This window comes from Ursus americanus, chromosome 10 (assembly GCF_024610735.1).
Source record: "Ursus americanus isolate L20-20 chromosome 10, mUrsAme1.1.p, whole genome shotgun sequence".
Taxonomy (NCBI): domain Eukaryota; kingdom Metazoa; phylum Chordata; class Mammalia; order Carnivora; family Ursidae; genus Ursus; species Ursus americanus.
The window spans coordinates 42,878,275-42,891,709 of record NC_142136.1 but is presented as its reverse complement, the minus strand read 5'-3'; the positions used below and the strand labels follow the sequence as shown (position 1 = coordinate 42,891,709).

Below are 13,435 nucleotides of genomic sequence, written 5' to 3'. Positions count from 1 at the left end.
AGAAATTTTGTCACAGGATTGTTGACCTCTAGTATTTATTGTTGGATATGTGCTAGTCAGTGAAAAATATTTCAGAATAAGATAGCCTTTTCCTGAAGGAGTTTAGAGTCTCTGTTTCAGCGCCAATTCCCATTCTTATCTCCAATGATTGCCAGGGTATAAATAGCTGTAAAATAACACCATTGGGTGCTAAGTACTTCGCTACACAATAACTCTATCATCACTTTACAATAACAACTGACAAATGATCCATACTGTCAGAGGGAAGCTTTGTTGTGTAAGCCATTTCTTAACTACATTTATTAAGGATTTTGACAGCAATCAGTGGAGATACATTTTTTTCTAGTGTGTTTATTCCTTAATCTACAGTCTTTAAGGATGTGCCAATTGTCATTTATCCACTACCTGTTGTGGAACCCGGATAACAAGATAATGCAAGTCATTAGCAAGGTTTGCATACTACAGAAAGGTACCATGTTTCCTGACATGTTGAAGCTAATAGAGTGAAGTAACACTGATAACATTCTATTTCTGTTTCATCCCCAAGGACAATAAGTATTCCTTTCTAATCCTATTTAGATAAGGTTGAAGTTCATGGGTTTATTCCAGGCATTTATATACAAATGAAGTAGAGTTTAGTTTGGATTAGTTTGGATCTTCTCCAAAGATCAAGAGTTTAGGTTTTCAGGTAGAGAAGAGCTTTGTAGGAGAACATATCTGTCTGCTAAAAATCTTTTTGTTTTCCCAGCCTCCCTTTTTTTCCAGTACAGTTGCTTTTTATTTCCATTCATCAATCTAATCAGAATAGAATTAAAGACAGTTTGCTTTCTGTTATCCAGTGTTTGGACTGAAACAAAATTGGCTTTGTACCTTGTAGACCCTGTAGGATCATGATGAATGCTTCCATTTTCTCTTTTTCATGAATCTGAATCTACAATAGATATTCATTTCTTTAAAATAAGGAACAACTCATTTTTAAAGAAGAAGAGAAGCAATATAAACTTGTTTTTGAATAAACAGAATTTACGCAGTCACGTAGTCTTTAAGATGACTCTACACTTCCATGTAACTAGAGTGAGGAGCAATGTTCAGAATAAGTTGTGGTGTGAAGGGAACTTGGGTGTGTAATAGCCAGTAGGTGGGAGCAATGTTTCCACTCTGGTGTAGGTTTGATGTCCTTTTCCTCTGAACTAAAGAACATCAGTTGTGAATTTCTTTTGCCTTCCCTTTTACTTTATTGGAATAAAAAAAAAGCAAAACTATGAATGACAACTTGCTAATGAGTTTTTCATCCTCTTAGGTTCTCTTTGGAGATTCTGATTATTGCAAATGAATGTTGCCCCACAGTACACTTGTTCCCTCACCAGTGTGTCTTCAAGTAGGGAGGAGGAAAAAGGATTTTTTAAAATTAGAAAATAAAATAACCTTATACAGCATCTTAGCAATGAAAGTATTTTATATCTTTACCACTTTAGAATTATTGTATGTATTCAATTTCAGTATTTTTTTCACTAAACTTTCTTCCTTTTTAATTTTTTATGGAGGTTTTGACTTTGCTTTACTAGATTTTGTACTTAAATAATTTAGGCTTTCCTCCATTCATAGATTTAATATGGGCTTATAAGGTCAATTTTTTAACCTTGGTAACATTGCTTCTTATTGACTATTTTAAAGTCAGCATGCCTTCCTTTTCCTTTTCAAGCAAAGAAAATTAGTAATATTTAGAACTTTCTGGCAATACATCACTTGAGTGAACTCAACATGTGCTTTTAAGGAAAAAAGTCACCTTGTGAAAAGTTGTTTCCCTATAAATAGAATTAATGTTAATTTCTAGGATTTTCAAAAGCTTCTTTATTCAAATTCAAAGCTGGCTTAGTCCTCAATTGGTGTTTGCTTGTGAACTTGATGCACTAGTTTCTGTATGATTTGACAAAAATCAAGAAGGATTTAGTTTTTACAAATGCATGCCACATGAATTTTTATTCTATTTGTTACCAGCTTATTTGAAAAAGCTGAAACATATGAACAAAGGCAGTAGTGTTCTTGATTTGAACATAAAAAAGAAACAGTTTCTCAAATGAGAATCAGAGCCACAGACTTACCTGTTTAGTAAACTCGAACCTACTTGAAAAAATTTGATCCATGAAATAAGGAAACTTTCCTTACTTGATGTAATAAATGTTAAGATATCAGTAGGACAAACTGTCAAAAAACTGTTAATTTCTGTTCATGAACATTTTTTTTCTTTCCAACGGTAAATTGTTTATTATATACAAATACCTACACATAACCATGCAAACACAGGCATATTATGTTATGTTATTGCTTTCATATTACTATTGTAAATCAGTGATTTTACATTTCAGTTATTGTAAATCAGTGATCTTACATTTCAGTTAATTGCTGTGCTTGGGAACTGCTCTGTACAGGAAGACTCTGGAATCAAAATTGGAATGGAACTAAAATTGTGAAATCCCAATATGATAAAATAAGTTGAGGTGGAGAATAAAATTAGGATGACACAGGGGCACCTGGCTGGCTCAGTCAGTTAAGTGTCTCTTTGGTTCAGGTTATGGTCTCAGGGTCATTGGGCTCCCTGCTCAGCAGGGAGTCTGCTTCTCCCTCTCCCTCTGCCCCTCCCCCTGCCATGCTTGCTCTCTCTCTCTCCCCCAAATAAATAAAATCTTTAAAATAAATATTAGGATGACACAGCAGATTTGATAGGGCCAATATTTTCATTTCTGTGCAGTCTGTTAAAGGGGCAGATAGATGGCTGAGGGATGATAATAGCAACTGACCAAGAATACCTTCACTTTCCCCTCAGCTTGACTGAACTTTGACAGGCTCCTGACCTCCTTTTTCTTAGAGCATTTACTTTAGAAAACTTGGGATGGTAAATTCTTTCTCTGGCCATTTTAAATATACACAAATCTTAAAAGACTCAGGCTCGTTTTACAACCCAGGAATGTCTTTCTCCAGGACCAGAGAACCACCCCTTTGAAGTGTAGTCATTAAGGAAGGTAAGTGCCCCTGTCTCCCAGTCTAACTTCAGTGGGAGCCAATTAGAAAACACAGATGACCAAATCACAGAGAAAACCGTTTGCAAACTCAAGAATAACTCAGTGTGATCAACACATCCCTTTGATGAACACCCCTCCCACCCCAGCATCCTCCTGTTACTTTTCCACTAGCTACTCCAGCATTTAAGATCCTTCTCATCTTGTGTATTAGTGGAGTTAAACTTGGTCTGAGTTGTGGCCTCTTTTCTCTATTGCAGTAGCCATGTGTCTTACTCAGCTTATGTCACCATAAGGAAATACCAGAGACGGGATGGCTTACACAGTAGAACTATATTTTTCATGGTATGGAGATTGGGAAGTCTAAGACTGGGGTGTTAGCGTGGTTGGGTTTGCATGAGAAGTCTTGTCCTGGTTTGCAGATGGTTGCCTTCTTAGTGTCCTTACATGGCCAGGGAGGGTTGGTGGAGGGGAGAGGTCAAGTAAGCTCTCTGATGTTTCTTCTTTTAAGGGCACTAATATTCACGTCCTACTCTCACAACTTCACTTAAACCTAATTGCCTCCCAAAGAACTCATCTCCATATACCATCACATTGGGGATTAAAGTTTCAACATATAAATTTGGAATAAGACACAGTTTGGTCCACAGCACCTGGAATAAAATATTCCTTATCTGTTTAGTTTTTGCTTTGATATAACCCACTGGCCGCAGAGAGTAATTTCATAGATGAAAATAATCCTTCAGTCCCTGTTCTTGGTGTGACATTTGGTTGGGAGTAGGCAAAGGAAAGAGATGTACTGTGCTTTTCTTAGGCATTTTATATTTCCCATAGGTAGGGCAATTTTTAAGTAAAATTATAAAAAAGAAATTTTTCTTTGGTTGCCCATCCATCTCTCCTCTTTCATTCTACTTGTCTCTTGTATTTACTCCAGGGGGAGGGAGGTAAAAAGTCAGGGAAGGTCTCCTGGAAATAATGACATTTGAATATAATAATAGGGGGGAGAACAGGATAAATTGTGTGGGCAGCAGTTAGGAGAAAAGCAAGAGCTAATGTAAGGAAGATGGGTGAACTAAAAATGAAAACAGCAATAATGAAGTTAGTTATAACATTTATTTAATTTCTGCTATGTGCCAGGCTCTGCTCTAAACAGTTAATGTGCATTAATTCATTTAATGGTTATAGCAACCCTATGAGGTACATACAATAATTATTCCCATTTTGGACATAAAGAAATTAAAATGCAGGGAATTAACAAATTTGCTCAAGGCCATAAAGCTAATAAATTATAGAGCTGGGATTTAAATCCAGGCATTATTGGCCCGGTACCCATGTATTTAACCTCAAAACAGCACTATCACTGAATATATGTCGTCACTCTAAAGATATACATATTTTAATCAGGTAATGGCCTCTGATGGTGGGATTTTTGACCATGAGTTCAAGTTAATGAGGAAAAGTTGTTTTTGAAGGGACGATGGGGTCAGAGCAGTTTTTCGAAAACACTTTTCAAATTGTAGAATGTTGTAATTACCTGTTAGTCTTGAAGGAAAGATCTGTGCCAATGACAAAGTTAATAATAACATACATACTTCTTGTATAGTATTTTGTAGCTTACAAAATGCTTTAACCTGAGTATTTTCCTTAAGATTTTATCAATGACTGTAAAGTAAGATTAAGGAAGTTACCATAACTTTCGAAGAAGTTGTGCAACTTTCCAAAGTTATAATAGCTATTTAGGAGGCAAGATTCAGTATTCAAGTATGAGACTGCCTGTTGTCTGATTCCTTAAACTTTTCACTAACTAATTTCAACAGAGACCGGGTATAAAAGTGATTTGAAAACTGAGAGTTGAAGGTTGGAAGAAAGTAAAGATCCACAAATATCTATACCTTATATCTTTGAAAACAACTTTTATTATCGACTGTAAGACCTGTAATTGGGACTCATCGAAGTATTTTTTTGGGAAAACTCCAGTCAACAAATTAATTTTGACAATTGAGAAAAAACACAAGTGTAATTGCTAATCAAAGGATACTCTGGGGAAAGACCCAGCCACTTATAATTTAATTAGGGACAGTCAGCATGAAATCAGAGAAAAGAGATCATAGCCGCATTTGAAGAAAACACATTTAAGAGGTAAGAAAATAGTCATGAACTGGCTTCTGTAATTTCAAAGCTCCATGGAGACTGCTGGCTGAACTGATATCTTTTGATACTGATGGATTCTTTTCTAGTAAAACTCTGTTTCTTTCTTTGAAAATTTAGAGATTAGAAAGACCTAAATTGAAACATTCAATTATAGGAAGTGAATTATAATGGGTGGCCTTTATGATTGCTGTACTAAAAATATGAGCCTAGAAGGTAGAATTAAATATTTAGCTAAAGTGAGAGGATTCCATAGCTAAGAATCGCAAGGCAGAAGAAACTCTTTTTTTCTCCACTTTGCGTATTAAAGACCTGAAGGAAAGAATGTGCTATTTATTGATAAAGTGTTTGGGGCAAAGTAGTTAAACTCACAACAGGTAGCCCAAAGTAGTTTTGAAAAGTACATGGCTGAGAACATTTTGGATTTTGAAAACGTATACAAGTTGACAAAATGTAGATTAGTGACAGGAAAAGGATATGTAAACTTTATGAGATCACATTTGAGGAAGAAATATATAAATATTTAAGAGAAAGCAAACACAACATATTCACAGCTGTGGAACCTTTCAGTATTCTGATTCTTATCCTGTTAAACCACAGAATGTTGAAAATAATAGAATACACAGAAATACACACCGCAAGACAGTGACAATTTGTCTCTTTCCCTTTGTTTTTCTGTCTCATACTCTCCCTTGCTTGATTTTTCCTAGTCTATCAGAGTGAAGAGAACCTCAGATAATCTTTCCTAGAGCAGAAATAAAAAGGACTTTGGTATGTTCATTGCCAGAAGGGATAAGGGGCTGAGAAAATCATATAAATCTGTATGTATGTATGTGTGTGTGGGAGAGAATGTGTGTGTTTCTCTGTCTCTCCTTTCCAAGAAAGCAGTGGTTCTCAACCATGGCTGCATGAAAAGGAAGAGGGGAACTTAAAAAATTCCAGTCTGTGCTCTAGGCCAGTTGTATCAGAATCTGTGGAGGCAGAAGTCAAGCATCCCATGATTCCAATAAGCAGCTAAGATTGATATACATACTACAAAGTAGCCAAATCGGTAACTTCTACCCTTCACTCCTTTAAGAATTTGCATGGGAAAGCATTGTGGGTGTGGTTACCCCAGTTCATGTCTTACAGGATTTATCCTTTTGATACATAGCAGTAAAAACCCTTGCATTTATTCTTCTAAGTGGCTATTGTAAACCTGTATCTCCCCAATAGAAAAATCTTCAGTGACAAAATAACAACTGATATTGACTTTAAATACTAATTACACTAGTTGTCTGCTTTTAAAAACTCTTCCTTTATGCTTATATAATATCATACCCTAAACTTACCATATTGCACTTCTGTCACTTTATCAGCGAAGTTGTTTCTAGTCCCATGTATTTGCTTTAAGGTTTTACTTATAGTCCAACCTTCGTCTCCCCATTAAAGCGCAGAATCTTATCGTTCTTTTTAAACTTTAGCCGAGTATGTCAATACTTTAGCCAGTGATCATAGAAGACTAATGAGTAGGTAAACACCATGCTTTTTTAAAAAAATAAATGTCGACAAAACTAATGGATAGTTGTTATAACACTTGTATACATTTTGAGTATTCATTAACCTTTTTGAAACTGTGATTGGTATATCTGTATCCCGTCATGTTACATATGTGCCATCTCTTTTAATGTTAATATGGAGGATAAAAGCATTTATAAATAAAATGTTTGCTTTTCAGTGTTTATTTCCTTAAAGAGTATAATGTGTTTTTGAGTATTTACTTATCTAGAAAAGAATTGATAATAGTATGAAGTATAAAAATTGCTAAATCAGATATAAGAATTTGGAGAATCAGTGAAGAATATGCAAGTAAATTGAGAGGAAAGATGAAGTAGATTTAACACCATGATTGAACACAAAGGTAGTCAAAGGATTTTTAGAATGGAGGAAAATGGTTAGAAATGGGAAAAAAGAATGAAATATCTTAGTAATAACCAAATAGAAGTATAGTATATGAATAATCAGCAAGCTACAGTAAGTTTGGAAATGCATGACCTAAGAATGTATTTTATAATTGCTAGCACTGTACATAAAATAATGTATTAATAAAAACTACTAATATATGCTAGAATAAACTATGTCTCATCAGGCACAGCTTGCTTTGTAGGAATTCAATCCCCTGTACTCATTATCTTTTCTACAAGAGTTCCTGAATTTGTGCTGTGTAGCTGTTGCTAGTCTTTCTGTTCTAAAATAGATACCATCTTGCTTTTTTATTGTTTTTTATTATAGTTATTTTTTATCCTCCTGATTTTTGCTGGTCACCTGTTGCTTATGGTTAGTGGTCTTTTTCCTTCTCTTTGGACAAAGCTTAAACATTATTATAGTTTGTTTCAAATTGTGGCATTTGACTAGAGTTCCAAATTCTTGAATGGTTCCTGGTGGGAAGTGTCCAACATGAGAGAGTTTCCCTCTTTTTACAGGAGAACCTCTGCTATTCTAGATATCCCACTGTTGGTTTCAGTATGATACAAACTTTGTGAAAAAAATCAAATTAACAGTCACTGGATATACATTAAATGCTAAGCAGAGCACTGCTATCTATGGGGGTAAGGGAGACGTTTTTAGGTGGAGCTATGCATACGGTTTTAGCCTACCAGTAGATCATAGAGCATTCAATACTGTTCTCCCATTTTCCTTGCTATTAATCCTTTTTTTTTTTTTTTTGGTTTTATGACTTTGGTTATATTTAACCTGCACATTTGTGTCAGCTGTACAGTTTTGTACAAGCTACACATACAAGGAGCTTGCAAGTAACATTTAAAAATTCAAGCCAGCACTGGAATCCGTGGGACCTTCTTCCTTCAGATGGAGTATGCCCAAAGCTGGCTTGAGTTCTGCAGGAAGTCCCCAGGGGGGTCCCACTATTACTCTTTGAAAAATTTTAATGTCATGCGGAGGAAATTCGAAAGAAATCCCTTATAATTTTTAAAAACAATGAATAAATTAATGTTTGCTGTCTGCTCCAGATGAAGTGAGAGTATTTCAGGGAAAATATAGGCAATCTTAATTGTTAAGAACAGGATGATATATATGAACGTAAGATTTAGAAAGGACTTACAGATTTAAGTCACAATTTCTTTTTAAAGTATAAATGCATTCAAGATTTTCAAAGGCAACAATAGTACTTTATAGTGTTATAAATAATATTGCTATGTTGCTTTAAATTTTGAAACAGAATCTTTTTTTTAAAAAAAACCTGATTTTCATTTAGGTAAGTTCTCAATTGACTATTGCCAACTTAGGCCATAGAAGAAGTCTCATTAAATTTAAAGGGAATGAAATTATATAAAGTGTGTTGTACAACTATAATGAAATAAAATTCGAAATCAATAGTAAAAGGAAATTAGGTAAATTCAGAAATTTGTGGAAATTAACACACTCTTACATAACCAAAGGGTCAAAAAGGCAATCACCAGGGAAATTAGGAAATACCTTGAGATAAATGAAAACAAAAGCACAATATATCACAATTTATGGGATTGAGGAAAACATGGCTCAGAGGGAAATTTATCGTTATAAACACTTATGTTAAAAAAAGATCTTTTGGGATGCTAAGCGTCAGTTAAGCATCTGCCTTCAGCTCACGTCAGGATCCCATGGTCCTGGGATCAAGCCCCAGGTCAGGCTCATTGCTCAGCTGAGAGCCTGCTTCTCTCTCTCCTTCTGCCCCTCCCCTCTCATTGCCTCCCCCCACTTGTGCTTGTGCTCTCTCTCTTTATCTTAAATAAATAAATAAATAAATAAATAAATAAATAAATAAAATCTTTAAAAAAATCCCCCAAACTAAAAATCTTACCTTCCACATAAGAAACTAGAAAAAGAAAAGCAAACAACACAAGCATGTGGAAGGAAAGAAATAATACCATCCTCACTCTCTCTAGCACTCACGTATAAGACAACAGGGGGTCTATTGGGATCAATCTGAGTCCTAGTGTTCTGTTATCATAATTGACCCTCTTTTCTGAATATTGAACATTGTAATTGGAGTAACTGTCATGTATCAAAGTCTGACCCCTTTCTTTCCTTAGGATTTTTTTTTTCCAGGGAAGTCTCCTTTTTGGCCAGCTCATACATTTTTCTAGTCAAGTTCACACATGCATTAATCCCAAGTGGGCAAAGGTCCTTCTCAAACTGAAAACTACTATTTTACTATGCATAAATGTATAAGAGGTTGTTATATTTTATTTCCTCCATTTTAAAATGTTCTTGTCTTTAATCTATGGTTCTTAATCAATAATTGACAGTAAGTTAAGAGGAGGGAAGAGGTCAGTGTGACAGAGGGAATATTTGTAATAAAACACAGACACAGAAAATTATGCTAATAGGTTAACTCCCTACTAATGTGAATAAATCCCTCTGTGAACCTTTTCTGAGATTACTTTTGTGAAGTAATTATTGTCTGGCCTAAAACCTTATGGTTAAGTTAAAATTAGCAAATTTTTATTGAGTTCTGTGGTAATGTCACGTTTCCAGTCACAGTAGCATGATATTTTATGGTTGCAAGGTGTTTGTTCATTCACCCCTTCATTCTTTTGACTGCATATGTTGTATGCTTGCTGTGTTCCAGTCAGATGTTTGTATAAATGATTGCACTATAGTGGGATAAAGGCAGATTAGCGGTTTGGACCAGGACCACGGGAAGTAAAAAGGAGAGTGTCATCAATTCTGCTTGGTTGTGTAAGGAGAAGCTTAACAGAGGAGAACACACATGAGATTTGGTCTTGCAGGATGAAAGTCTTAGAGTCTATCAGGGGAACAATATGAAGGAACATTACAGGCAGAATGAAAGTTTGTGCAAGGAATGAAATAATGGGGCTTGTTCAGGGAACTGTAAATAGTTCCACATACTCAGAGAGTCCCAGAAGCCACAGACTTTGGTGTCAGAGAAGCTGGACTTGAACTTAGCTCTGACATTTACTGCCTGCATAACTTAGATGAAGTCAATTAAACTTTACCACCTGAGTTTTTACTCATTTACAAAATGAGAATAATAGTGTTCACCTCAGAGTTTTTTTTTTTCTCCTTCTTTATAAGGATTGACTAAAATATGTCCTTTTATACAAGTCTTGCCAGTTTCTGGCACATGGAAAATACCCTCTAATTGCAAGCAGTTGTTGTGGTGCACATTGTCGTTCAGACCCTTGTTGCTTTTAGGATAGAGGAAGAAGGAGAAAAGGTTGAAGAGGTGAAGAAAGATCAAGCCACAGAGGACTATGTGTATTCTGCTAAGAAATCTGATCCACATACTTCTAAATTGTAAGAAATCCATCCTTAAAGCTTACGGTCCTTTGTCTGCACAATTTAACCTTCCAATTATGTTTCTTTATCAATCTCCAGTACCTTTACTGTTCCCTTCCTTGTCACACATTCTTTCATCCGTCATTTTTCTTTTATGTTTAGCCATGTAATTTTAAGTGTTTTCAAAAGATACACAAAGTAATTTTCATTGGCATCTTCACTTGTAGTCATTTCTGTGAATAAGGACTCAAGCTTTTTTTTTTTTTTTAATTATTTTCAGTATTTTTTTAAAAGATTTTTTATTTATTTATTTGACAGAGATAGACAGCCAGCGAGAGAGGGAACACAAGCAGGGGGAGTGGGAGAGGAAGAAGCAGGCTCCCAGCGGAGGAGCCCGATGTGGGACTTGATCCCGGAACGCTGGGATCACGCCCTGAGCTGAAGGCAGATGCCTAACGACTGCCCTACCCAGGCGCCCCAAGACTCAAGCTTTTAACTTGACACTTTTATCGTAAAACCTTCTCTTCTTCTATCTTAATTTTCTCATTTATTTTACTTGCTTAAATGATTAGCAGTTAAGAAAAGGGAAAAAATACTCTTGTATCCACATGCTTTATTGAAGGTACAAGACTGTCATAGCTATATTAATTATGGGATATAAATAGAGCTTTCATTATATGTTGTCAAAAAACTTGTTTTTTTATAAAAAAATTATCCTATAATTTTAAAATGTAGACAAATCAGTTGGTTCATGTTTGCTGGTCTGAACAAAAAAAAAAGTAGCTGTGTATGGAAGCTATCAGGAAGATATTTATGCATGAAAATGAATTTGATTCTGAATAGCATTCTGAAAAAGTATGTTTTTTGCTATATTTCAAAGTAGTCATTTCCATAACACTCACCAATGATATATTTGCATTGCCATATCCCTCCTACTGAACTAGCAAAAACTGAAAAATTCATCAGACATAAAGATGTTTGAAGAAAAATACATAATCTGAAGTTGTTACACTTTGCAAACTGTATATGCCAGAATATTCCCTTTAAATTTTTCTCATACCAAAATAATTTTTCAAACTTGTTTTGAAGGATAGTCTCTTTTTAGGCTTAACAGGAATGAACATTTAAATATTAAGGAATTTATAAAATAGGAACATTTTTAACAACACTATTTAGATATGTCATAAAATTTACCCATTTAAAATACACAATTCAATAGTTTTAGTATATTAAGAGTTGTGCAACCACCACCAAAATCTGAATTTAGAACATTTTCATCACACCATTACCCTGTGCCTATTACAGTCACTCCTCATACCTGCCCCAGCCCTAGGCATTATATCTACTTTCTGTCTCTACGAATTTGCCTAATCTGGACAGTTCATATAGATAGAATGGTACAGTAGGTGATTTTTTTGTGATTGGCATCATTTGCTTAGCATAATATTTTCAAGGCTCATCTATTACATGTATCAGTAATTGATTCCTTTTCTTGCTGAATAATATTTCTTTGTATGTATATAACACAATTTGTTTATCCATTCATCAACTGATAGACATTTGGGTTTTTTCCACATCTTGCTTATTATGAATAATGCTCTAATATTCAAATACAAATTTTGTGTGGGTTTTTTTTTTTTCATTTATTTATTTGGGAGAGAGAGCGGTGTGAGAGAGTGCCAGCTGGGTGAAGGGCAGAGGGAGAGGGGGAAGCAGGCTCCCTGCTGAGCAGGGAGCCCAGTGCTATGTGGGGCTTGATCCCAGGACCCTGAGATCATAACCTGAGCAGAAAGCAGACAGTTAACCAACTAAGCCACCCAGGAACCCCTGGATATATGTTATTTAACTTGGTGTGTTGCCGAGGTCATATGATTAATTATATACTTAATCTTTGAAAACTGCCAAACTGTTTTCCAAAGCTACTATACCATTTTGCACTCCCATCAGCAATGTGTGAGGATTCAATTTCTCACCTACTTGTTAGTGGTCTATCTTTTAGATTATAGCTATCTCATTGGGTGTGAAGTGTTATCTTATTGGTGGCATTACTTTGCATTTCTTTTTTTTTTTTAAAGATTTTATTTATTTATTTGAGAGAGAGACAGCCAGCGAGAGAGGGAACACAAGCAGGGGGAGTGGGAGAGGAAGAAGCAGACTCCCAGCAGAGGAGCCTGATGTGGGGCTCGATCCCAGAACGCCGGGATCACGCCCTGAGCTGAAGGCACACACTTAAGGACTGTGCCACCCAGACGCCCCTAGTTTGCATTTCTGTAAGGACTAACGTTGATGAGCATCTTTTCATGTGCTTATTGACCCTTTGTATATCTTCTTGGAGAAATGTCTATACAGGTCCCTGGCCCATTTTTAAAAATTGGGCTCATTATTTAGTTGTAAAAGTTCTTTATTCTAAATAACAGTTTCTTCTCAGATATATGATCAGCAAATACTTTCTCTTATCCTGCAAGTTGTCTGTTTTCTTAATGGTATAATGTACAGCACAAAAGTTTTTAATTTTGAGGTAGTCCAATTTATGTATTTTTCCCTTTGTTGCTTATACTTTAGGTCTTATATCTAAGAAACCATTGTCTAATCCCAAGTCACAAAGACTGACTCCTATGTTTTCTTCTGAGAGTTTGATAGTTGAGCTCTTACATTAGGTCTGTTATACATTTTGAATTTTGTTCTGTTTGTTGGTATGGTATAAGGAAGAGTTCCAACTTCATTTTTTGCATCCGGATATCCAGTTGTCTCAGCACCATTTGTTGAAAAGACATCACTCTTCATTGAATTGTCTTGGCAATCTTGGCAAAGGTCAATTGACCATAAATGTAAATGTTAATTTCTGGTCTCTCAATTCTATTCCATTGATTTTTATGTCTGTTTTATTCCATTACTATATGACTATCTTAATCACTGTGGCTTTGCAAGTTTTGAAACCTGCAAGAATTGTTAGTATTCCAACTTTGTTCTTTTTTCCCCCCCGAGATTAT

At 35.3% G+C, this 13,435-nt stretch overlaps 1 long non-coding RNA gene across 1 annotated transcript in view; it reads left to right on the top strand.

The window, feature by feature from the left end:
• The first annotated feature begins 10,238 nt into the window (after positions 1-10,238).
• Positions 10,239-13,435, top strand: part of LOC148109354 (uncharacterized) — a 78,330-nt gene continuing 75,133 nt past the window's right edge. The window contains exon 1 of the long non-coding RNA XR_015725938.1: positions 10,239-10,463. This is a non-coding gene — a long non-coding RNA (uncharacterized LOC148109354). The remainder of the gene's footprint in view (positions 10,464-13,435) is intronic.